This window comes from Crinia signifera, chromosome 9 (genome assembly GCF_055691185.1).
Source record: "Crinia signifera chromosome 9, ASM5569118v1, whole genome shotgun sequence".
Classification (NCBI taxonomy): Eukaryota; Metazoa; Chordata; class Amphibia; order Anura; family Myobatrachidae; genus Crinia; species Crinia signifera.
Genome location: NC_139225.1, coordinates 112,968,182 through 112,991,274, shown reverse-complemented (window position 1 = coordinate 112,991,274; position 23,093 = coordinate 112,968,182).

The window sequence follows — 23,093 nt, the reverse complement described above, 5'->3', positions numbered from 1 at the left end:
TGAAAATATGTTCTCAATACACATTGACACATGAAAAGGCACTATACAAGTATGTACTTTATAAATCAATCAATCAATCTATCTATCTACCATATATATATATATATATATATATATATATATATATATATATATATATATATATATATATATATATATTTAGCTATTTATAAACCATTTATCCAATATCTACCTAAATATAAATGCATCTATTTGGGTAAGGGTAGGTACTGTAGCTAATGGTGCATATCAGGGGTTAGGGGCCAGCAGCTCTGAGTACAAGGGTTGGGTAAGGGTAGATAGAATCTGTGGAACAAAATGATTAAGGACCTATAGTTGCTAAGGGGTTGAGAAGGGGTGAGGCCAGATTGGAGCTGTGGCAGGTGGCCCTGGGGACAGCATGTCTCTCCTTACTCTCATTGGGAGCACCCGGACAAAGGCATCATCTTGTTTGATACCTTTGTACTCTTCTTGCTCTACTGCTGCAGCTGGCACAGTCCCACGGTGGTGGGTGGGGAAGGGCTACATAGGTGGTGCTGTAAACCCGGCAGAAGAAAATGGAGTGTCCTCTTCTTGCTCTGCTGCTGCAGACGACACAGTCCCACGGTGGTCGGTGGAGAAGGTGTGCAGAGGCGGTGCAGTAAAACCGGCAGAAGGAAATGGAGTGTCCTCTTTTTGCTCTGCTGCTGCAGCCGACACAGTCCCTCGGTGGTCGGTGGGGAAGGGCAGCAGAGGCGGTGCTACCAACACGGCAGATGGAAATTGAGCGCCATGCTGGACTAGCAAAGTGAGAGTGAGACACTGCAGGCTACTTACTACCTGCAGAGGCGGTGTGCTTTTAACACGGCAGATGGAAATTGAGCGCCACGCTGGACTAGCAAAGAGAGACGGAGACAATGCTCGCTACTATTTGTTATTACAGAAGGTGGATGGCTTGGGAGACTATGGGAGGTCATTGGCTAGACATGCTTTTTTTAGTGTCAATGTATACCAGGAATATATTATCAGTAATAAATAAGCAATAATTACCTGTCTTGTGTCTACTGTTTCTGAGGTTTGAAAATATGTTCTCAATACACATTGACACATGAAAAGGCACTATACAAGTATGTACTTTATAAATCAATCAATCTATCTATCTATCTATTTACCTTTTATATATATATAATTAGCTATTTATAAACCATTTATCCAATATCTACCTAAATATAAATGCATCTATTTGTGTAAGGGTAGGTACTGTAGCTAATGGTGCATATCAGGGGTTAGGGGCCAGCAGCTCTGAGTACAAGGGTTGGGTAAGGGTAGATAGAATCTGTGGAACAAAATGGTTAAGGACCTATAGTTGCTAAGGGGTTGAGAAGGGGTAAGGCCAGATTGGAGCTATGGCAGGTGGCCCTGGGGACAGCATGTCTCTCCTTACTCTCATTGGGAGCACCCGGACAAAGGCATCATCTTGTTTGATACCTTTGTACTCTTCTTGCTCTACTGCTGCAGCTGGCACAGTCCCACGGTGGTGGGTGGGGAGTGGCTACATAGGTGGTGCTGTAAACCCGGCAGAAGAAAATGGAGTGTCCTCTTCTTGCTCTGCTGCTGCAGCCGACACAGTCCCACGGTGGTCGGTGGAGAAGGTGTGCAGAGGCGGTGCAGTAAACCCGGCAGAAGGAAATGGAGTGTCCTCTTTTTGCTCTGCTGCTGCAGCCGACACAGTCCCTCAGTGGTCGTGGGGAAGGGCTACAGAGGCGGTGCTACCAACACGGCAGATGGAAAATGAGCGCCATGCTGGACTAGCAATATGAGAGGGAGACAATGCAGGCTACTTACTACCTGCAGAGGCGGTGTGCTGTCAACACGCCAGATGGAAATTGAGCGCCATGCTGAACTAGCAAAGAGGGACGAAGACACTGCTCGCTACTATTTGTTATTACAGAAGGTGGATGGTTTGGGATACTATATGAGGTGATTGGCTAGACATGCATTTTTAGTGTGAATGTATACCAGGAATATATTATCAGTAATAAATAATCATTAATTACCTGTCTTGTGTCCAAGGGCGTAACTACCATAGGTGCAAGGGGTGCAGCTGCTATGGGGCCCAGAGCTGAAGGGGGCCCATCTTTGCTGTTTAAGTAATATGTTTTACATACATTTATCATCATCAGTTGCTAAATAGGGGGCCCTTGCAAACTTTTGCTATGGGGCCTACGAATATCTAGGTACGCCTCTGTTTGTGTCTACTGTTTCTGAGGTTTGAAAATATGTTCTCAATACACATTGACACATGAAAAGGCACTATACAAGTATGTACTTTATAAATCAATCAATCAATCTATCTATCTACCATATATATATATATATATATATATATATATATATATATATATATAATTAGCTATTTATAAACCATTTATCCAATATCTACCTAAATATAAATGCATCTATTTGTGTAAGGGTAGGTACTGTAGCTAATGGTGCATATCAGGGGTTAGGGGCCAGCAGCTCTGAGTACAAGGGTTGGGTAAGGGTAGATAGAATCTGTGGAACAAAATGGTTAAGGACCTATAGTTGCTAAAGGGGTTGAGAAGGGGTAAGGCCAGATTGGAGCTGTGGCAGGTGGCCCTGGGGACAGCATGTCTCTCATTACTCTCATTGGGAGCACCCGGACAAAGGCATCATCTTGTTTGATACCTTTGTACTCTTCTTGATCTACTGCTGCAGCTGGCACAGTCCCACGGTGGTGGGTGGGGAAGGGCTACATAGGTGGTGCTGTAAACCCGGCAGAAGAAAATGGAGTGTCCTCTTCTTGCTCTGCTGCTGCAGCCGACACAGTCCCACGGTGGTCGGTGGAGAAGGTGTGCAGAGGCGGTGCAGTAAAACCGGCAGAAGGAAATGGAGTGTCCTCTTTTTGCTCTGCTGCTGCAGCCGACACAGTCCCTCGGTGGTCGGTGGGGAAGGGCAGCAGAGGCGGTGCTACCAACACGGCAGATGGAAATTGAGCGCCATGCTGGACTAGCAAAGTGAGAGTGAGACACTGCAGGCTACTTACTACCTGCAGAGGCGGTGTGCTTTTAACACGGCAGATGGAAATTGAGCGCCACGCTGGACTAGCAAAGAGAGACAGAGACAATGCTCGCTACTATTTGTTATTACAGAAGGTGGATGGCTTGGGAGACTATGGGTGGTCATTGGCTAGACATGCTTTTTTTAGTGTCAATGTATACCAGGAATATATTATCAGTAATAAATAAGCAATAATTACCTGTCTTGTGTCTACTGTTTCTGAGGTTTGAAAATATGTTCTCAATACACATTGACACATGAAAAGGCACTATACAAGTATGTACTTTATAAATCAATCAATCTATCTATCTATTTACCTTTTATATATATAATTAGCTATTTATAAACCATTTATCCAATATCTACCTAAATATAAATGCATCTATTTGTGTAAGGGTAGGTACTGTAGCTAATGGTGCATATCAGGGGTTAGGGGCCAGCAGCTCTGAGTACAAGGGTTGGGTAAGGGTAGATAGAATCTGTGGAAGAAAATGGTTAAGGACCTATAGTTGCTAAGGGGTTGAGAAGGGGTAAGGCCAGATTGAAGCTATGGCAGGTGGCCCTGGGGACAGCATGTCTCTCCTTACTCTCATTGGGAGCACCCGGACAAAGGCATCATCTTGTTTGATACCTTTGTACTCTTCTTGCTCTACTGCTGCAGCTGGCACAGTCCCACGGTGGTGGGTGGGGAAGGGCTACATAGGTGGTGCTGTAAACCCGGCAGAAGAAAATGGAGTGTCCTCTTCTTGCTCTGCTGCTGCAGCCGACACAGTCCCACGGTGGTCGGTGGAGAAGGTGTGCAGAGGCGGTGCAGTAAACCCGGCAGAAGGAAATGGAGTGTCCTCTTTTTGCTCTGCTGCTGCAGCCGACACTGTCCCTCGGTGGTTGGTGGGGAAGGGCTGCAGAGGCGGTGCTACCAACACGGCAGATGGAAATTGAGCGCCATGCTGGACTAGCAAAGTGAGAGGGAGACACTGCAGGCTACTTACTACCTGCAGAGGCGGTGTGCTGTCAACACGCCAGATAGAAATTGAGTGCCATGCTGAACTAGCAAAGAGGGACGAAGACACTGCTCGCTACTATTTGTTATTACAGAAGTTGGATGGCTTGGGAGACTATATGAGGTGATTGGCTAGACATGCATTTTTAGTGTGAATGTATACCAGGAATATATTATCAGTAATTAATAGTCATTAATTACCTGTCTTGTGTCTACTGTTTCTGTACTTCGTCTTTGATCGTTGACTTGAATTGAAGTTTGCAGTCACCTAAAATATAAGAAAAAAAGTGTGATAATATGTTCTCAATACACATTGACACAGAAAAAGGCACTATACATGTATGTACTGTATAAATCAATCAATCAATCTATCTATCTTTTATCTATTTAACTAACTATTTATGAACCATCTATCCAATATCTAGCTAAATATTAATGTATCTATTTGTGTAAAGGTAGGTACTGTAGCTAATGGGTCATATCAGGGGTTAGGGGCAAGCAGCTCTGAGTACAAGGGTTGGGTAAGAGTAGCTAGAATCTGGGGAAGAAAACGGTTAAGGACCTATAGTTGCTAGGGGTTGAGAAGGGGAAAGGCCAGATTGGAGCTGTGACAGGTGGCCCTGGGGACAGCATGTCTCTCCTTTTTCTCATTGGGAGGACCCGGACAAAGCATCATCTTTTTTGATACATTTGTACTATTCTTGCTCTGCTGCTGCAGCTGGCACAGTCCCACGGTGGTCGGTGGGAAGGGCTGCTGAGGTGGTGCTGTAAACCCTGCAAAAGGAAATGGAGTGTCCTCTTCTTGCTCTGCTGCTGCAGCCGACACAGTCCCACGGTGGTCGGCGGGAAGGTCTGCAGAGGCGGTACTGCCAACTCGGCAGATGGAAATTGAGTGCCATGCTGGACTAGCAAAGTGGGAGGGAGACACTGCAGGCTACTTACTACCTGCAGAGGCGGTGTGCTTTTAACACGGCAGATGAAAATTGAGTGCCACGCTGGACTAGCAAAGAGAGACGGAGACAATGCTCGCTACTATTTGTTATTACAGAAGGTGGATGGCTTGGGAGACTATGGGAGGTCATTGGCTAGACATGCTTTTTTAGTGTGAATGTATACCAGGAATATATTATCAGTAATAAATAATCATTAATTACCTGTCCTGTGTCAACTGTTTCTGAGGTTTGAAAATATGTTCTCAATACACATTGACACATGAAAAGGCACTATACAAGTATGTACTTTATAAATCAATCAATCAATCAATCAATCTATCTTTTATATATATATAATTAGCTATTTATAAACCATTTATCCAATATCTACCTAAATATAAATGCATCTATTTGTGTAAGGGTAGGTACTGTAGCTAATGGTGCATATCAGGGGTTAGGGGCCAGCAGCTCTGAGTACAAGGGTTGGGTAAGGGTAGATAGAATCTGTGGAACAAAATGGTTAAGGACCTATAGTTGCTAAGGGGTTGAGAAGGGGTAAGGCCAGATTGGAGCTGTGGCAGGTGGACCTGGGGACAGCATGTCTCTCCTTACTCTCATTGGGAGCACCCGGACAAAGGCATCATCTTGTTTGATACCTTTGTACTCTTCTTGCTCTACTGCTGCAGCTGGCACAGTCCCACGGTGGTGGGTGGGGAAGGGCTACATAGGTGGTGCTGTAAACCCGGCAGAAGAAAATGGAGTGTCCTCTTCTTGCTCTGCTGCTGCAGCCGACACAGTCCCACGGTGGTCGGTGGAGAAGGTGTGCAGAGGCGGTGCAGTAAACCCGGCAGAAGGAAATGGAGTATCCTCTTTTTGCTCTGCTGCTGCAGCCGACAGTCCCTCGGTGGTCGTGGGGAAGGGCTGCAGAGGCGGTGCTACCAACACGGCAGATGGAAATTGAGCGCCATGCTGGACTAGCAATGTGAGAGGGAGACACTGCAGGCTACTTACTACCTGCAGAGGCGGTGTGCTGTCAACACGCCGGATGGAAATTGAGCGCCATGCTGAACTAGCAAAGAGGGACGAAGACACTGCTCGCTACTATTTGTTATTACAGAAGGTGGATGGTTTGGGATACTATATGAGGTGATTGGCTAGACATGCATTTTTAGTGTGAATGTATACCAGGAATATATTATCAGTAATAAATAATCATTAATTACCTGTCTTGTGTCTACTGTTTCTGAGGTTTGAAAATATGTTCTCAATACACATTGACACATGAAAAGGCACTATACAAGTATGTACTTTATAAATCAATCAATCTATCTATCTACCATATATATATATATATATATATATATATATATATATATATATATATATATATATATATATATATATATATATATTAGCTATTTATAAACCATTTATCCAATATCTACCTAAATATAAATGCATCTATTTGTGTAAGGGTAGGTACTGTAGCTAATGGTGCATATCAGGGGTTAGGGGCCAGCAGCTCTGAGTACAAGGGTTGGGTAAGGGTAGATAGAATCTGTGGAAGAAAATGGTTAAGGACCTATAGTTGCTAAGGGGTTGAGAAGGGGTAAGGCCAGATTGGAGCTGTGGCAGGTGGACCTGGGGACAGCATGTCTCTCCTTACTCTCATTGGGAGCACCCGGACAAAGGCATCATCTTGTTTGATACCTTTGTACTCTTCTTGCTCTACTGCTGCAGCTGGCACAGTCCCACGGTGGTGGGTGGGGAAGGGCTACATAGGTGGTGCTGTAAACCCGGCAGAAGAAAATGGAGTGTCCTCTTCTTGCTCTGCTGCTGCAGCCGACACAGTCCCACGGTGGTCGGTGGAGAAGGTGTGCAGAGGCGGTGCAGTAAACCCGGCAGAAGGAAATGGAGTGTCCTCTTTTTGCTCTGCTGCTGCAGCCGACACAGTCCCTCGTTGGTCGTGGGGAAGGGCTGCAGAGGCGGTGCTACCAACACGGCAGATGGAAATTGAGCGCCATGCTGGACTAGCAATGTGAGAGGGAGACACTGCAGGCTACTTACTACCTGCAGAGGCGGTGTGCTGTCAACACGCCGGATGGAAATTGAGCGCCATGCTGAACTAGCAAAGAGGGACGAAGACACTGCTCGCTACTATTTGTTATTACAGAAGGTGGATGGTTTGGGATACTATATGAGGTGATTGGCTAGACATGCATTTTTAGTGTGAATGTATACCAGGAATATATTATCAGTAATAAATAATCATTAATTACCTGTCTTGTGTCTACTGTTTCTGAGGTTTGAAAATATGTTCTCAATACACATTGACACATGAAAAGGCACTATACAAGTATGTACTTTATAAATCAATCAATCTATCTACTATATATATATATATATATATATATATATATATATATATATATATATATATATATATATATATATAATTAGCTATTTATAAACCATTTATCCAATATCTACCTAAATATAAATGCATCTATTTGTGTAAGGGTAGGTACTGTAGCTAATGGTGCATATCAGGGGTTAGGGGCCAGCAGCTCTGAGTACAAGGGTTGGGTAAGGGTAGACAGAATCTGTGGAACAAAATGGTTAAGGACCTATAGTTGCTAAGGGGTTGAGAAGGGGTAAGGCCAGATTGGAGCTGTGGCAGGTGGCCCTGGGGACAGCATGTCTCTCCTTACTCTCATTGGGAGCACCCGGACAAAGGCATCATCTTGTTTGATACCTTTGTACTCTTCTTGCTCTACTGCTGCAGCTGGCACAGTCCCACGGTGGTGGGTGGGGAAGGGCTACATAGGTGGTGCTGTAAACCCGGCAGAAGAAAATGGAGTGTCCTCTTCTTGCTCTGCTGCTGCAGCCGACACAGTCCCACGGTGGTCTGTGGAGAAGGTGTGCAGAGGCGGTGCAGTAAACCCGGCAGAAGGAAATGGAGTGTCCTCTTTTTGCTCTGCTGCTGCAGCCGACACTGTCCCTCGGTGGTTGGTGGGGAAGGGCTGCAGAGGCGGTGCTACCAACACGGCAGATGGAAATTGAGCGCCATGCTGGACTAGCAAAGTGAGAGGGAGACACTGCAGGCTACTTACTACCTGCAGAGGCGGTGTGCTGTCAACACGCCAGATGGAAATTGAGCGCCATGCTGAACTAGCAAAGAGGGACGAAGACACTGCTCGCTACTATTTGTTATTACAGAAGGTGGATGGCTTGGGAGACTATATGAGGTGATTGGCTAGACATGCATTTTTAGTGTGAATGTATACCAGGAATATATTATCAGTAATTAATAGTCATTAAATACCTGTCTTGTGTCTACTGTTTCTGTACTTCGTCTTTGATCGTTGACTTGAATTGAAGTTTGCAGTCACCTAAAATATAAGAAAAAAAGTGTGATAATATGTTCTCAATACACATTGACACAGAAAAAGGCACTATACATGTATGTACTGTATAAATCAATCAATCTTTCTATCTTTTATCTATTTAACTAACTATTTATGAACCATCTATCCAATATCTAGCTAAATATTAATGTATCTATTTGTGTAAAGGTAGGTACTGTAGCTAATGGGTCATATCAGGGGTTAGGGGCAAGCAGCTCTGAGTACAAGGGTTGGGTAAGAGTAGCTAGAATCTGGGGAAGAAAACGGTTAAGGACCTATAGTTGCTAGGGGTTGAGAAGGGGAAAGGCCAGATTGGAGCTGTGACAGGTGGCCCTGGGGACAGCATGTCTCTCCTTTTTCTCATTGGGAGGACCCGGACAAAGGCATCATCTTTTTTGATACATTTGTACTATTCTTGCTCTGCTGCTGCAGATGGCACAGTCCCACGGTGGTCGGTGGGAAGGGCTGCTGAGGTGGTGCTGTAAACCCTGCAAAATGAAATGGAGTGTCCTCTTTTTGCTCTGCTGCTGCAGCCGACACAGTCCCACGGTGGTCGGCGGGAAGGTCTGCAGAGGCGGTACTGCTAACTCGGCAGATGGAAATTGAGTGCCATGCTGGACTAGCAAAGTGGGAGGGAGACACTGCAGGCTACTTACTACCTGCAGAGGCGGTGTGCTTTTAACACGGCAGATGGAAATTGAGCGCCACGCTGGACTAGCAAAGAGAGACGGAGACAATGCTCGCTACTATTTGTTATTACAGAAGGCTGATGGCTTGGGAGACTATGGGAGGTCATTGGCTAGACATGCTTTTTTTAGTGTGAATGTATACCAGGAATATATTATCAGTAATAAATAATCATTAATTACCTGTCTTGTGTCTACTGTTTCTGAGGTTTGAAAATATGTTCTCAATACACATTGACACATGAAAAGGCACTATACAAGTATGTACTTTATAAATCAATCAATCAATCTATCTATCTACCTTTTATATATATATATATATATATATATATATATATATATATATATATATATATATAAATTAGCTATTTATAAACCATTTATCCAATATCTACCTAAATATAAATGCATCTATTTGTGTAAGGGTAGGTACAGTAGCTAATGGTGCATATCAGGGGTTAGGGGCCAGCAGCTCTGAGTACAAGGGTTGGGTAAGGGTAGACAGAATCTGTGGAACAAAATGGTTAAGGACCTATGGTTGCTAAGGGGTTGAGAAGGGGTAAGGCCAGATTGGAGCTGTGGCAGGTGGCCCTGGGGACAGCATGTCTCTCCTTACTCTCATTGGGAGCACCCGGACAAAGGCATCATCTTGTTTGATACCTTTGTACTCTTCTTGCTCTACTGCTGCAGCTGGCACAGTCCCACGGTGGTGGGTGGGGAAGGGCTACATAGGTGGTGCTGTAAACCCGGCAGAAGAAAATGGAGTGTCCTCTTCTTGCTCTGCTGCTGCAGCCGACACAGTCCCACGGTGGTCGGTGGAGAAGGTGTGCAGAGGCGGTGCAGTAAACCCGGCAGAAGGAAATGGAGTGTCCTCTTTTTGCTCTGCTGCTGCAGCCGACACTGTCCCTCGGTGGTTGGTGGGGAAGGGCTGCAGAGGCGGTGCTACCAACACGGCAGATGGAAATTGAGCGCCATGCTGGACTAGCAAAGTGAGAGGGAGACACTGCAGGCTACTTACTACCTGCAGAGGCGGTGTGCTGTCAACACGCCAGATGGAAATTGAGCGCCATGCTGAACTAGCAAAGAGGGACGAAGACACTGCTCGCTACTATTTGTTATTACAGAAGGTGGATGGCTTGGGAGACTATATGAGGTGATTGGCTAGACATGCATTTTTAGTGTGAATGTATACCAGGAATATATTATCAGTAATTAATAGTCATTAATTACCTTATCTTGTGTCTACTGTTTCTGTACTTCGTCTTTGATCGTTGACTTGAATTGAAGTTTGCAGTCACCTAAAATAGAAGAAAAGAGGTGTGATAATATGTTCTCAATACACATTGACACAGAAAAAGGCACTATACATGTATGTACTATATAAATCAATCAATCTTTCTATCTTTTATCTATTTAACTAACTATTTATGAACCATCTATCCAATATCTAGCTAAATATTAATGTATCTATTTGTGTAAAGGTAGGTACTGTAGCTAATGGGTCATATCAGGGGTTAGGGGCAAGCAGCTCTGAGTACAAGGGTTGGGTAAGAGTAGCTAGAATCTGGGGAAGAAAACGGTTAAGGACCTATAGTTGCTAGGGGTTGAGAAGGGGAAAGGCCAGATTGGAGCTGTGACAGGTGGCCCTGGGGACAGCATGTCTCTCCTTTTTCTCATTGGGAGGACCCGGACAAAGGCATCATCTTTTTTGATACATTTGTACTATTCTTGCTCTGCTGCTGCAGCTGGCACAGTCCCACGGTGGTCGGTGGGAAGGGCTGCTGAGGTGGTGCTGTAAACCCTGCAAAATGAAATGGAGTGTCCTCTTCTTGCTCTGCTGCTGCAGCCGACACAGTCCCACGGTGGTCGGCGGGAAGGTCTGCAGAGGCGGTACTGCCAACTCGGCAGATGGAAATTGAGTGCCATGCTGGACTAGCAAAGTGGGAGGGAGACACTGCAGGCTACTTACTACCTGCAGAGGCGGTGTGCTTTTAACACGGCAGATGGAAATTGAGCGCCACGTTGGACTAGCAAAGAGAGACGGAGACAATGCTCGCTACTATTTGTTATTACAGAAGGTGGATGGCTTGGGAGACTATGGGAGGTCATTGGCTAGACATGCTTTTTTTAGTGTGAATGTATACCAGGAATATATTATCAGTAATAAATAATCATTAATTACCTGTCTTGTGTCTACTGTTTCTGAGGTTTGAAAATATGTTCTCAATACACATTGACACATGAAAAGGCACTATACAAGTATGTACTTTATAAATCAATCAATCTATCTATCTATCTACCTTTTATATATATATATATATATATATATATATATATATATATATATATATATATATATATATATATATATATAATTAGCTATTTATAAACCATTTATCCAATATCTACCTAAATATAAATGCATCTATTTGTGTAAGGGTAGGTACTGTAGCTAATGGTGCATATCAGGGGTTAGGGGCCAGCAGCTCTGAGTACAAGGGTTGGGTAAGGGTAGATAGAATCTGTGGAAGAAAATGGTTAAGGACCTATAGTTGCTAAGGGGTTGAGAAGGGGTAAGGCCAGATTGGAGCTGTGGCAGGTGGACCTGGGGACAGCATGTCTCTCCTTACTCTCATTGGGAGCACCCGGACAAAGGCATCATCTTGTTTGATACCTTTGTACTCTTCTTGCTCTTCTGCTGCAGCTGGCACAGTCCCACGGTGGTGGGTGGGGAAGGGCTACATAGGTGGTGCTGTAAACCCGGCAGAAGAAAATGGAGTGTCCTCTTCTTGCTCTGCTGCTGCAGCCGACACCGTCCCACGGTGGTCGGTGGAGAAGGTGTGCAGAGGCGGTGCAGTAAACCCGGCAGAAGGAAATGGAGTGTCCTCTTTTTGCTCTGCTGCTGCAGCCGACACAGTCCCTCGGTGGTCGTGGGGAAGGGCTGCAGAGGCGGTGCTACCAACACGGCAGATGGAATTTGAGCGCCATGCTGGACTAGCAATGTGAGAGGGAGACACTGCAGGCTACTTACTACCTGCAGAGGCGGTGTGCTGTCAACACGCCGGATGGAAATTGAGCGCCATGCTGAACTAGCAAAGAGGGACGAAGACACTGCTCGCTACTATTTGTTATTACAGAAGGTGGATGGTTTGGGATACTATATGAGGTGATTGGCTAGACATGCATTTTTAGTGTGAATGTATACCAGGAATATATTATCAGTAATAAATAATCATTAATTACCTGTCTTGTGTCTACTGTTTCTGAGGTTTGAAAATATGTTCTCAATACACATTGACACATGAAAAGGCACTATACAAGTATGTACTTTATAAATCAATCAATCAATCTATCTATCTACCATATATATATATATATATATATATATATATATATATATATATATATATATATATATATATATATATATATAATTAGCTATTTATAAACCATTTATCCAATATCTACCTAAATATAAATACATCTATTTGTGTAAGGGTAGGTACTGTATCTAATGGTGCATATCAGGGGTTAGGGGCCAGCAGCTCTGAGTACAAGGGTTGGGTAAGGGTAGATAGAATCTGTGGAACAAAATGGTTAAGTACCTATAGTTGCTAAGGGGTTGAGAAGGGGTAAGGCCAGATTGGAGCTATGGCAGGTGGCCCTGGGGACAGCATGTCTCTCCTTACTCTCATTGGGAGCACCCGGACAAAGGCATCATCTTGTTTGATACCTTTGTACTCTTCTTGCTCTACTGCTGCAGCTGGCACACTCCCACGGTGGTGGGTGGGGAAGGGCTACATAGGTGGTGCTGTAAACCCGGCAGAAGAAAATGGAGTGTCCTCTTCTTGCTCTGCTGCTGCAGCTGACACAGTCCCACGGTGGTCGGTGGAGAAGGTGTGCAGAGGCGGTGCAGTAAACCCGGCAGAAGGAAATGGAGTGTCCTCTTTATGCTCTGCTGCTGCAGCCGACACTGTCCCTCGGTGGTTGGTGGGGAAGGGCTGCAGAGGCGGTGCTACCAACACGGCAGATGGAAATTGAGCGCCATGCTGGACTAGCAAAGTGAGAGGGAGACACTGCAGGCTACTTACTACCTGCAGAGGCGGTGTGCTGTCAACACGCCAGATGGAAATTGAGCGCCATGCTGAACTAGCAAAGAGGGACGAAGACACTGCTCGCTACTATTTGTTATTACAGAAGGTGGATGGCTTGGGAGACTATATGAGGTGATTGGCTAGACATGCATTTTTAGTGTGAATGTATACCAGGAATATATTATCAGTAATTAATAGTCATTAATTACCTGTCTTGTGTCTACTGTTTCTGTACTTCGTCTTTGATCGTTGACTTGAATTGAAGTTTGCAGTCACCTAAAATATAAGAAAAAAAGTGTGATAATATGTTCTCAATACACATTGACACAGAAAAAGGCACTATACATGTATGTACTGTATAAATCAATCAATCTTTCTATCTTTTATCTATTTAACTAACTATTTATGAACCATCTATCCAATATCTAGCTAAATATTAATGTATCTATTTGTGTAAAGGTAGGTACTGTAGCTAATGGGTCATATCAGGGGTTAGGGGCAAGCAGCTCTGAGTACAAGGGTTGGGTAAGAGTAGCTAGAATCTGGGGAAGAAAACGGTTAAGGACCTATAGTTGCTAGGGGTTGAGAAGGGGAAAGGCCAGATTGGAGCTGTGACAGGTGGCCCTGGGGACAGCATGTCTCTCCTTTTTCTCATTGGGAGGACCCGGACAAAGGCATCATCTTTTTTGATACATTTGTACTATTCTTGCTCTGCTGCTGCAGCTGGCACAGTCCGACGGTGGTCGGTGGGAAGGGCTGCTGAGGTGGTGCTGTAAACCCTGCAAAAGGAAATGGAGTGTCCTCTTCTTGCTCTGCTGCTGCAGCCGACACAGTCCCACGGTGGTCGGCGGGAAGGTCTGCAGAGGCGGTACTGCCAACTCGGCAGATGGAAATTGAGTGCCATGCTGGACTAGCAAAGTGGGAGGGAGACACTGCAGGCTACTTACTACCTGCAGAGGCGGTGTGCTTTTAACACGGCAGATGGAAATTGAGCGCCACGCTGGACTAGCAAAGAGAGACGGAGACAATGCTCGCTACTATTTGTTATTACAGAAGGTGGATGGCTTGGGAGACTATGGGAGGTCATTGGCTAGACATGCTTTTTTTAGTGTGAATGTATACCAGGAATATATTATCAGTAATAAATAATCATTAATTACCTGTCTTGTGTCTACTGTTTCTGAGGTTTGAAAATATGTTCTCAATACACATTGACACATGAAAAGGCACTATACAAGTATGTACTTTATAAATCAATCAATCTATCTATCTACCATATATATATATATATATATATATATATATATATATATATATATATATATATATATATATATATAATTAGCTATTTATAAACCATTTATCCAATATCTACCTAAATATAAATGCATCTATTTGTGTAAGGGTAGGTACTGTAGCTAATGGTGCATATCAGGGGTTAGGGGCCAGCAGCTCTCAGTACAAGGGTTGGGTAAGGGTAGATAGAATCTGTGGAAGAAAATGGTTAAGGACCTATAGTTGCTAAGGGGTTGAGAAGGGGTAAGGCCAGATTGGAGCTGTGGCAGGTGGACCTGGGGACAGCATGTCTCTCCTTACTCTCATTGGGAGCACCCGGACAAAGGCATCATCTTGTTTGATACCTTTGTACTCTTCTTGCTCTACTGCTGCAGCTGGCACAGTTCCACGGTGGTGGGTGGGGAAGGGCTACATAGGTGGTGCTGTAAACCCGGCAGAAGAAAATGGAGTGTCCTCTTCTTGCTCTGCTGCTGCAGCCGACACAGTCCCACGGTGGTCGGTGGAGAAGGTGTGCAGAGGCGGTGCAGTAAACCCGGCAGAAGGAAATGGAGTGTCCTCTTTTTGCTCTGCTGCTGCAGCCGACACAGTCCCTCGGTGGTTGGTGGGGAAGGGCTGCAGAGGCGGTGCTACCAACACGGCAGATGGAAATTGAGCGCCATGCTGGACTAGCAAAGTGAGACAGAGACACTGCAGGCTACTTACTACCTGCAGAGGCGGTGTGCTCTTAACACGGCAGATGGAAATTGAGCGCCACGCTGGACTAGCAAAGAGAGACGGAGACAATGCTCGCTACTATTTGTTATTACAGAAGGTGGATGGCTTGGGAGACTATGGGAGGTCATTGGCTAGACATGCTTTTTTTAGTGTCAATGTATACCAGGAATATATTATCAGTAATAAATAATCATTAATTACCTGTCTTGTGTCTACTGTTTCTGAGGTTTGAAAATATGTTCTCAATACACATTGACACATGAAAAGGCACTATACAAGTATGTACTTTATAAATCAATCAATCTATCTATTTACCTTTTATATATATAATTAGCTATTTATAAACCATTTATCCAATATCTACCTAAATATAAATGCATCTATTTGTGTAAGGGTAGGTACTGTAGCTAATGGTGCATATCAGGGGTTAGGGGCCAGCAGCTTTGAGTACAAGGGTTGGGTAAGGGTAGATAGAATCTGTGGAAGAAAATGGTTAAGGACCTATAGTTGCTAAGGGGTTGAGAAGGGGTAAGGCCAGATTGGAGCTATGGCAGGTGGCCCTGGGGACAGCATGTCTCTCCTTACTCTCATTGGGAGCACCCAGACAAAGGCATCATCTTGTTTGATACCTTTGTACTCTTCTTGCTCTACTGCTGCAGCTGGCACAGTCCCACGGTGGTGGGTGGGGAAGGGCTACATAGGTGGTGCTGTAAACCCGGCAGAAGAAAATGGAGTGTCCTCTTCTTGCTCTGCTGCTGCAGCCGACACAGTCCCACGGTGGTCGGTGGAGAAGGTGTGCAGAGGCGGTGCAGTAAACCCGGCAGAAGGAAATGGAGTGTCCTCTTTTTGCTCTGCTGCTGCAGCCGACACTGTCCCTCGGTGGTTGGTGGGGAAGGGCTGCAGAGGCGGTGCTACCAACACGGCAGATGGAAATTGAGCGCCATGCTGGACTAGCAAAGTGAGAGGGAGACACTGCAGGCTACTTACTACCTGCAGAGGCGGTGTGCTGTCAACACGCCAGATGGAAATTGAGCGCCATGCTGAACTAGCAAAGAGGGACGAAGACACTGCTCGCTACTATTTGTTATTACAGAAGTTGGATGGCTTGGGAGACTATATGAGGTGATTGGCTAGACATGCATTTTTAGTGTGAATGTATACCAGGAATATATTATCAGTAATTAATAGTCATTAATTACCTGTCTTGTGTCTACTGTTTCTGTACTTCGTCTTTGATCGTTGACTTGAATTGAAGTTTGCAGTCACCTAAAATATAAGAAAAAAAGTGTGATAATATGTTCTCAATACACATTGACACAGAAAAAGGCACTATACATGTATGTACTGTATAAATCAATCAATCTTTCTATCTTTTATCTATTTAACTAACTATTTATGAACCATCTATCCAATATCTAGCTAAATATTAATGTATCTATTTGTGTAAAGGTAGGTACTGTAGCTAATGGGTCATATCAGGGGTTAGGGGCAAGCAGCTCTGAGTACAAGGGTTGGGTAAGAGTAGCTAGAATCTGGGGAAGAAAACGGTTAAGGACCTATAGTTGCTAGGGGTTGAGAAGGGGAAAGGCCAGATTGGAGCTGTGACAGGTGGCCCTGGGGACAGCATGTCTCTCCTTTTTCTCATTGGGAGGACCCGGACAAAGGCATCATCTTTTTTGATACATTTGTACTATTCTTGCTCTGCTGCTGCAGCTGGCACAGTCCCACGGTGGTCGGTGGGAAGGGCTGCTGAGGTGGTGCTGTAAACCCTGCAAAAGGAAATGGAGTGTCCTCTTCTTGCTCTGCTGCTGCAGCCGACACAGTCCCACGGTGGTCGGCGGGAAGGTCTGCAGAGGCGGTACTGCCAACTCGGCAGATGGAAATTGAGTGCCATGCTGGACTAGCAAAGTGGGAGGGAGACACTGCAGGCTACTTACTACCTGCAGAGGCGGTGTGCTTTTAACACGGCAGATGGAAATTGAGCGCCACGCTGGACTAGCAAAGAGAGACGGAGACAATGCTCGCTACTATTTGTTATTACAGAAGGTGGATGGCTTGGGAGACTATGGGAGGTCATTGGCTAGACATGCTTTTTTTAGTGTGAATGTATACCAGGAATATATTATCAGTAATAAATAATCATTAATTACCTGTCTTGTGTCTACTGTTTCTGAGGTTTGAAAATATGTTCTCAATACACATTGACACATGAAAAGGCACTATACAAGTATGTACTTTATAAATCAATCAATCTATCTATCTACCATATATATATATATATATATATATATATATATATATATATATAAATAATTAGCTATTTATAAACCATTTATCCAATATCTACCTAAATATAAATGCATCTATTTGTGTAAGGGTAGGTACTGTAGCTAATGGTGCATATCAGGGGTTAGGGGCCAGCAGCTCTGAGTACAAGGGTTGGGTAAGGGTAGATAGAATATGTGGAAGAAAATGGTTAAGGACCTATAGTTGCTAAGGGGTTGAGAAGGGGTAAGGCCAGATTGGAGCTGTGGCAGGTGGACCTGGGGACAGCATGTCTCTCCTTACTCTCATTGGGAGAACCCGGACAAAGGCATCATCTTGTTTGATACCTTTGTACTCTTCTTGCTCTACTGCTGCAGGTGGCACAGTCCAACGGTGGTGGGTGGGGAAGGGCTACATAGGTGGTGCTGTAAACCCGGCAGAAGAAAATGGAGTGTCCTCTTCTTGCTCTGCTGCTGCTGCCGACACAGTCCCACGGTGGTCGGTGGAGAAGGTGTGCAGAGGCGGTGCAGTAAACCCGGCAGAAGGAAATGGAGTGTCCTCTTTTTGCTCTGCTGCTGCAGCCGACACAGTCCCTCGGTGGTCGTGGGGAAGGGCTGCAGAGGCGGTGCTACCAACACGGCAGATGGAAATTGAGCGCCATGCTGGACTAGCAATGTGAGAGGGAGACACTGCAGGCTACTTACTACCTGCAGAGGCGGTGTGCTCTTAACACGGCAGATGGAAATTGAGCGCCACGCTGGACTAGCAAAGAGAGACGGAGACAATGCTCGCTACTATTTGTTATTACAGAAGGTGGATGGCTTGGGAGACTATGGGAGGTCATTGGCTAGACATGCTTTTTTTAGTGTCAATGTATACCAGGAATATATTATCAGTAATAAATAAGCAATAATTACCTGTCTTGTGTCTACTGTTTCTGAGGTTTGAAAATATGTTCTCAATACACATTGACACATGAAAAGGCACTATACAAGTATGTACTTTATAAATCAATCAATCTATCTATTTACCTTTTATATATATAATTAGCTATTTATAAACCATTTATCCAATATCTACCTAAATATAAATGCATCTATTTGTGTAAGGGTAGGTACTGTAGCTAATGGTGCATATCAGGGGTTAGGGGCCAGCAGCTTTGAGTACAAGGGTTGGGTAAGGGTAGATAGAATCTGTGGAAGAAAATGGTTAAGGACCTATAGTTGCTAAGGGGTTGAGAAGGGGTAAGGCCAGATTGGAGCTATGGCAGGTGGCCCTGGGGACAGCATGTCTCTCCTTACTCTCATTGGGAGCACCCGGACAAAGGCATCATCTTGTTTGATACCTTTGTACTCTTCTTGCTCTACTGCTGCAGCTGGCACAGTCCCACGGTGGTGGGTGGGGAAGGGCTACATAGGTGGTGCTGTAAACCCGGCAGAAGAAAATGGAGTGTCCTCTTCTTGCTCTGCTGCTGCAGCCGACACAGTCCCACGGTGGTCGGTGGAGAAGGTGTGCAGAGGCGGTGCAGTAAACCCGGCAGAAGGAAATGGAGTGTCCTCTTTTTGCTCTGCTGCTGCAACCGACACAGTCCCTCGGTGGTCGTGGGGAAGGGCTGCAGAGGCGGTGCTACCAACACGGCAGATGGAAATTGAGCGCCATGCTGGACTAGCAATGTGAGAGGGAGACACTGCAGGCTACTTACTACCTGCAGAGGCGGTGTGCTGTCAACACGCCGGATGGAAATTGAGCGCCATGCTGAACTAGCAAAGAGGGACGAAGACACTGCTCGCTACTATTTGTTATTACAGAAGGTGGATGGTTTGGGATACTATATGAGGTGATTGGCTAGACATGCATTTTTAGTGTGAATGTATACCAGGAATATATTATCAGTAATAAATAATCATTAATTACCTGTCTTGTGTCTACTGTTTCTGAGGTTTGAAAATATGTTCTCAATACACATTGACACATGAAAAGGCACTATACAAGTATGTACTTTATAAATCAATCAATCAATCTATCTATCTACCATATATATATATATATATATATATATATATATATATATATATATATATATATATATAATTAGCTATTTATAAACCATTTATCCAATATCTACCTAAATATAAATGCATCTATTTGTGTAAGGGTAGGTACTGTAGCTAATGGTGCATATCAGGGGTTAGGGGCCAGCAGCTCTGAGTACAAGGGTTGGGTAAGGGTAGATAGAATCTGTGGAAGAAAATGGTTAAGGACCTATAGTTGCTAAGGGGTTGAGAAGGGGTAAGGCCAGATTGGAGCTGTGGCAGGTGGCCCTGGGGACAGCATGTCTCTCCTTACTCTCATTGGGAGCACCCGGACAAAGGCATCATCTTGTTTGATACCTTTGCACTCTTCTTGCTCTACTGCTGCAGCTGGCACAGTCCCACGGTGGTGGGTGGGGAAGGGCTACATAGGTGGTGCTGTAAACCCGGCAGAAGAAAATGGAGTGTCCTCTTCTTGCTCTGCTGCTGCAGCCGACACAGTCCCACGGTGGTCGGTGGAGAAGGTGTGCAGAGGCGGTGCAGTAAAACCGGCAGAAGGAAATCGAGTGTCCTCTTTTTGCTCTGCTGCTGCAGCCAACACAGTCCCTCGGTGGTCGGTGGGGAAGGGCAGCAGAGGCGGTGCTACCAACACGGCAGATGGAAATTGAGCGCCATGCTGGACTAGCAAAGTGAGAGTGAGACACTGCAGGCTACTTACTACCTGCAGAGGCGGTGTGCTTTTAACACGGCAGATGGAAATTGAGCGCCACGCTGGACTAGCAAAGAGAGACGGAGACAATGCTCGCTACTATTTGTTATTACAGAAGGTGGATGGCTTGGGAGACTATGGGAGGTCATTGGCTAGACATGCTTTTTTTAGTGTCAATGTATACCAGGAATATATTATCAGTAATAAATAATCATTAATTACCTGTCTTGTGTCTACTGTTTCTGAGGTTTGAAAATATGTTCTCAATACACATTGACACATGAAAAGGCACTATACAAGTATGTACTTTATAAATCAATCAATCTATCTATCTATCTATCTATTTACCTTTTATATATATAATTAGCTATTTATAAACCATTAATCCAATATCTACCTAAATATAAATGCATCTATTTGTGTAAGGGTAGGTACTGTAGCTAATGGTGCATATCAGGGGTTAGGGGCCAGCAGCTCTGAGTACAAGGGTTGGGTAAGGGTAGATAGAATCTGTGGAAGAAAATGGTTAAGGACCTATAGTTGCTAAGGGGTTGAGAAGGGGTAAGGCCAGATTGGAGCTATGGCAGGTGGCCCTGGGGACAGCATGTCTCTCCTTACTCTCATTGGGAGCACCCGGACAAAGGCATCATCTTGTTTGATACCTTTGTACTCTTCTTGCTCTACTGCTGCAGCTGGCACAGTCCCACGGTGGTGGGTGGGGAAGGGCTACATAGGTGGTGCTGTAAACCCGGCAGAAGAAAATGGAGTGTCCTCTTCTTGCTCTGCTGCTGCAGCCGACACAGTCCCACGGTGGTCGGTGGAGAAGGTGTGCAGAGGCGGTGCAGTAAACCCGGCAGAAGGAAATGGAGTGTCCTCTTTTTGCTCTGCTGCTGCAGCCGACACAGTCCCTCGGTGGTTGGTGGGGAAGGGCTGCAGAGGCGGTGCTACCAACACGGCAGATGGAAATTGAGCGCCATGCTGGACTAGCAAAGTGAGACAGAGACACTGCAGGCTACTTACTACCTGCAGAGGCGGTGTGCTCTTAACACGGCAGATGGAAATTGAGCGCCACGCTGGACTAGCAAAGAGAGACGGAGACAATGCTCGCTACTATTTGTTATTACAGAAGGTGGATGGCTTGGGAGACTATGGGAGGTCATTGGCTAGACATGCTTTTTTTAGTGTCAATGTATACCAGGAATATATTATCAGTAATAAATAAGCAATAATTACCTGTCTTGTGTCTACTGTTTCTGAGGTTTGAAAATATGTTCTCAATACACATTGACACATGAAAAGGCACTATACAAGTATGTACTTTATAAATCAATCAATCTATCTATTTACCTTTTATATATATAATTAGCTATTTATAAACCATTTATCCAATATCTACCTAAATATAAATGCATCTATTTGTGTAAGGGTAGGTACTGTAGCTAATGGTGCATATCAGGGGTTAGGGGCCAGCAGCTTTGAGTACAAGGGTTGGGTAAGGGTAGATAGAATCTGTGGAAGAAAATGTTTAAGGACCTATAGTTGCTAAGGGGTTGAGAAGGGGTAAGGCCAGATTGGAGCTATGGCAGGTGGCCCTGGGGACAGCATGTCTCTCCTTACTCTCATTGGGAGCACCCGGACAAAGGCATCATCTTGTTTGATACCTTTGTACTCTTCTTGCTCTACTGCTGCAGCTGGCACAGTCCCACGGTGGTGGGTGGGGAAGGGCTACATAGGTGGTGCTGTAAACCCGGCAGAAGAAAATGGAGTGTCCTCTTCTTGCTCTGCTGCTGCAGCCGACACAGTCCCACGGTGGTCGGTGGAGAAGGTGTGCAGAGGCGGTGCAGTAAACCCGGCAGAAGGAAATGGAGTGTCCTCTTTTTGCTCTGCTGCTGCAGCCGACACTGTCCCTCGGTGGTTGGTGGGGAAGGGCTGCAGAGGCGGTGCTACCAACACGGCAGATGGAAATTGAGCGCCATGCTGGACTAGCAAAGTGAGAGGGAGACACTGCAGGCTACTTACTACCTGCAGAGGCGGTGTGCTGTCAACACGCCAGATGGAAATTGAGCGCCATGCTGAACTAGCAAAGAGGGACGAAGACACTGCTCGCTACTATTTGTTATTACAGAAGTTGGATGGCTTGGGAGACTATATGAGGTGATTGGCTAGACATGCATTTTTAGTGTGAATGTATACCAGGAATATATTATCAGTAATTAATAGTCATTAATTACCTGTCTTGTGTCTACTGTTTCTGTACTTCGTCTTTGATCGTTGACTTGAATTGAAGTTTGCAGTCACCTAAAATATAAGAAAAAAAGTGTGATAATATGTTCTCAATACACATTGACACAGAAAAAGGCACTATACATGTATGTACTGTATAAATCAATCAATCTTTCTATCTTTTATCTATTTAACTAACTATTTATGAACCATCTATCCAATATCTAGCTAAATATTAATGTATCTATTTGTGTAAAGGTAGGTACTGTAGCTAATGGGTCATATCAGGGGTTAGGGGCAAGCAGCTCTGAGTACAAGGGTTGGGTAAGAGTAGCTAGAATCTGGGGAAGAAAACGGTTAAGGACCTATAGTTGCTAGGGGTTGAGAAGGGGAAAGGCCAGATTGGAGCTGTGACAGGTGGCCCTGGGGACAGCATGTCTCTCCTTTTTCTCATTGGGAGGACCCGGACAAAGGCATCATCTTTTTTGATACATTTGTACTATTCTTGCTCTGCTGCTGCAGCTGGCACAGTCCCACGGTGGTCGGTGGGAAGGGCTGCTGAGGTGGTGCTGTAAACCCTGCAAAAGGAAATGGAGTGTCCTCTTCTTGCTCTGCTGCTGCAGCCGACACAGTCCCACGGTGGTCGGCGGGAAGGTCTGCAGAGGCGGTACTGCCAA